This window comes from Dioscorea cayenensis, chromosome 7, assembly GCF_009730915.1.
Source record: "Dioscorea cayenensis subsp. rotundata cultivar TDr96_F1 chromosome 7, TDr96_F1_v2_PseudoChromosome.rev07_lg8_w22 25.fasta, whole genome shotgun sequence".
Lineage (NCBI taxonomy): Eukaryota > Viridiplantae > Streptophyta > Magnoliopsida > Dioscoreales > Dioscoreaceae > Dioscorea > Dioscorea cayenensis.
Window position 1 is genome coordinate 11597345 of NC_052477.1, and position 4119 is coordinate 11601463.

General features: G+C 42.9%; 1 non-coding gene across 1 annotated transcript; it reads left to right on the plus strand.

Moving 5' to 3' along the window:
* The first annotated feature begins 3298 nt into the window (after positions 1-3298).
* LOC120266030 lies at positions 3299-3405 on the plus strand. Its single transcript, XR_005537873.1, has one exon. It is a non-coding gene; the product is annotated as a small nucleolar RNA R71 (small nucleolar RNA).
* The last annotated feature ends 714 nt before the right edge of the window (positions 3406-4119 follow it).

Below are 4119 nucleotides of genomic sequence, written 5' to 3' on the forward strand. Positions count from 1 at the left end.
GCCGGCTGTGAACAGTATTGCTACAGTGCTCTGCTACAGTCTTCGACCTGAATAACTTCCCAATTCCATATTTTCATCGGGGTAACGCAAACGGGCACACGTTTACGTCATAAATCACTTGTTTCTTCAATGATATACATGTTGGTGGAGCTCTCGTTCTTATGTGCATAAATCGGAATGCTCGAGTGTGACTGCCTTTGTGCCCCTCCAAATGGATATGCTTACTTGAATGCTAGGAGGTTGGCACACACTCTAGCATCTCACATCTGACCTATGTCTTTGCGTTTGAAACTTAGTGAGATTTCCTCCAAAATAGGTGCATTATGATCCACATTGGCCTATTTCCTTAATACTCAGCCTCACAACCCTACCTGCATAAAAGTAACATAAAAACACACATATTAGTGTAAAAACCTGAGAAAAGTAATGCTCAACATAAGGAATGAACACTTCGCATTCATATCGCACAAGCACTTATCAGGAGTTGTTTGAACAAACTCAAGAACTTCTTGTACTGTTCATCCCCTTGGTCATTCTTCAATCTAGAGGGATAAGGGATTCTTGGCTTCAAAGGTGGGGGTGCCACCTCCTTCTCTTTGCTTGATCTCTTCTCAACCTCTATAACCTCGGGTGCGTGTTCATTGGGCTTCTTACTCGGAAACTTACTAACAAGGTCCACTTGCGTATATCCCGCAAGTGCACGGGTTTGTCGAAGTAATAATCCCGGATGAGTGGGTATCGTATGCATAGGGAGTAGGGAATAAAAACACTTAATTCACTTCTTAGCTATGTGAAAGATGAATAGTGATATGTGTGATAATGATTCAATTCTCAAAAGTGAAAATAACAAGTAAGAGAACACAAGTAAAGGAGAAGGTAAGGCAATCGATAAAGATGGGGTACCCGAATATTGCTCCGCCTAGGACAATCATTTCAAGTGCAAGAACCCTCTATTATGCTTCCTAATCAATGCAAGTGAGTCGTGAAAATCCTTAATTACATAGTCCCAAATCTAAGGTCAACTATGCCTAACTCTAAACATTTCCCGGAGGAGAGATTGAATAACCTCTCAACCTCGCACTCGCATAGAATTGCAATAAGTTGTAGGGATTTCAAGTGATAAATCTCTTCCTAATTGTAGGCCTAACCCTTTAGTCCAGGTGGAAGGTCCCTAACAACAATTAAGTCCTAGATACTAAGATCACTTTTGCGTTTCACTCCGTTGCACCCGCAACTAAGCCCTAGCGGAAGGTCATCCCTTAGACCATTCACTCCATTGTAACTGCAAAGAACTCGAGGAACGGAGGTAGAATCTAACACATCGGAGGGGAAAAGGGACGCTCCTGTACATCTTGACTCACCCTCTCAACCCTCTCCAACCTAGCTTTGTCTAACACTCGTGGTGTGTCACTCACTCACAAGGTTACCAACAAGAACTCTCAACCCTAGTGTCACTCTAGGGGAGTATTCACACAATCAAGCATTCAAAGTTGGAACTCACAATAAACATCAATTAATTGAAAGCATAATAAAAAGATTCAAAGAAATGAATACATCCTAGGGTTCACAAATACCAAAGTACCCACTAGGGGTTTAGTTCTCCATGGAGATAAGTACAATCAAAGAAATAGAATGTAAAAGCAATGAATCTATAGAAAACCCCCTCGATAGTCTTGTTGATGGTTTTGTGGAAAGTCCTCTATTCGTCATCCAAAGATCCCCTTGTCCGGTATAGGATACGCCTCGACGGAAGATCCCCTACCAACCTTCTTCCAAAGAGATGACGATGTCGGAGCCGTAGAACCTCTCCAAAACCCTAGCCAATACCTCTCAAAACCCTAGCCGAAACCCTCTCTCAAGTTGGGGAAAAAATGGAGAAAAGAATGCTGAAATCGGGGTTGAATCGGCTTTAAATAGGGCTAGAATCTAGGATCCACACGCCCCTGTGGATGCCCTGTAGACACCCTGTGGATTTTTCACACGGGCGTGTGGAATTTCCACACGCGCATGTGGATTCTCTGTTCTGTAGTTTTCTTGGCCGGCTGTGAACAGTGCTGCTATAGTATCCAGCCTGAAATACTTCCCGAATCCATACTTTCATCGAGGTAATGCAAACGGCCACACGTTCACGTTGTGGATCGCTTTGCTTCTTCAATGATGGAAAAGTCGGTGGAGATCTTGTTCTATATGCATAAGTTGGAATGCTTGAGTATGACTACCCTTGTGCCCCTCCAAATGGTTGTGCTAACTCAAATACGAGGAGGTTGGCACACACTCTAGCATCTCACAACCGACCTATGTCTTCGCATTTGAACCTTAGCAAGATTTCCTCCAAAATCGGTGCATTATGATCCACATTGGCTTCTTTCCTTCATAATCGGCCTCACAACCCTACCTGCATAAAAGTAACATAAAAACACACATATTACTGTAAAAACCTGAGAAAGGTAATGCTTAACATAAGAAAATAATGCTTCGCATTCATATCGCAAAGCACTTATCACTTACCCTCAACCTCACGACCACTTCTCAAAGTGATCGCCTTCACATGCTCTCTAAGGTTGGTCTCGGTGTTACTCAGGCAAGCTTCCTTGTGGCCTTTCCGATAAAGACTTCGCAATCTGCCCTACTTGATTTTCAAGATTATGCAAAGAGGCGGTGTGGTTGCGAAGTGTGGCCTCAACTGATTGGAACCTTGTATCAGATGATTGCATAAACCTAGTTAAGGCCTTCTCCAAATCGTTCATTCAGGTCTCCAAACCTGAAACTCTGTTTTCCATGTTTGGGGCTTGATGTTGTTGTTGGAAACCTGGTGGCCCTATGTCTTTTTGTGGACCTTGGTTGCTCCACAAGAAATTGGGATGACTCTTCCAACCCAGATTGTAGGTATTGCTATATGGGTTTCCTTGATTCCTCATGCCATTACCCACAAAATTGACGTTCTCAATCGAAGATGCATCACCAATAGATATCGGGCAATCGGAGGGAGCATGTCCTCCACCACACCCGGTGCAAGTAATCACGCCGCCACTCTATTTGAAGTTAGAAGATCTATCTTCTTACTCAATGATTCCACTTGAGCCGCCAACGAAGTTACTACATCTATCTCATGGAGACCAGCCACCTTTTTCTTCTCCCTAGCATTCCATTGGTAGCTGTTTAACCCCATTTCTTCAATTAATTGATGTTCCTCACCGGGGTCTTGCTACCTAAGGTACCTCCTGCTGCCGCATCCAAGAGTTACCTTGCACTCAGATTCAGACCGTTGTAAAAGGTCTAAACAATCATCCACTCTGGGAATCCGTGTTGCGAGCACTTTCTCAAGAGCTCCTTGAACCTTTCCCACGTCTCAAATAGAGACTCCAATTCCAATTGTACAAAGGATGAGATCTCATTCCTAAGCTTTGCAGATTTTTGGGGAGGGAAATAACGGCCAAGAAAGCTTCTACCATCTCCTCCCATGTTGTAATTGATGCTCTAGGTAATAAGTGCATCCACTACTTCGCTCTCCCTTTCAAAGAAAATGGGAAGGCTCTCAACTAGATGGCATCATCCATTACCCTATTTATCTTCAGCATATCACACACCTCGAGAAAGTTCTCTATATGACTGTTTGGATCCTCATCGGCCAAACCATTGAACTGTGCGGATTGCTGCAACATGTGGATGAATGCTGGCTTTAGCTCGAAGTTCTAAGCTGTAATCGGGGGACGCACAATGTTCGATTGTGTCCCCAATACTGAAGGTCTCACATAATCGGATAATGTTCTCTACTTCTTATTCTGTTCTACCATGTTTTTAGATTCTTCTACTTCCAAATCAGCTAGATTAGACTGTTCTTACACAGGTTCTTTCCCTTTTCTTCTAAGTGTACATTCGAGCTCGGGATCTCCTTCGATCAGTATTGAAGGGTTCCCTCAGGTCATAACCTGGAGCTTCACCAAAAGAAAGAAAATAAAATCAAAATGATGATAGAAAAGAAGATATGAAATAGAATGAATGAATAACTAAACAAAGTGCAAAGTATCTCTAAACGCCTACTCCCCGGCAACGGCACTAAAAACTTGACACTTCTGTATATGCATGTAAACCGTAAATACACGGGTGTCGAAGTAATAA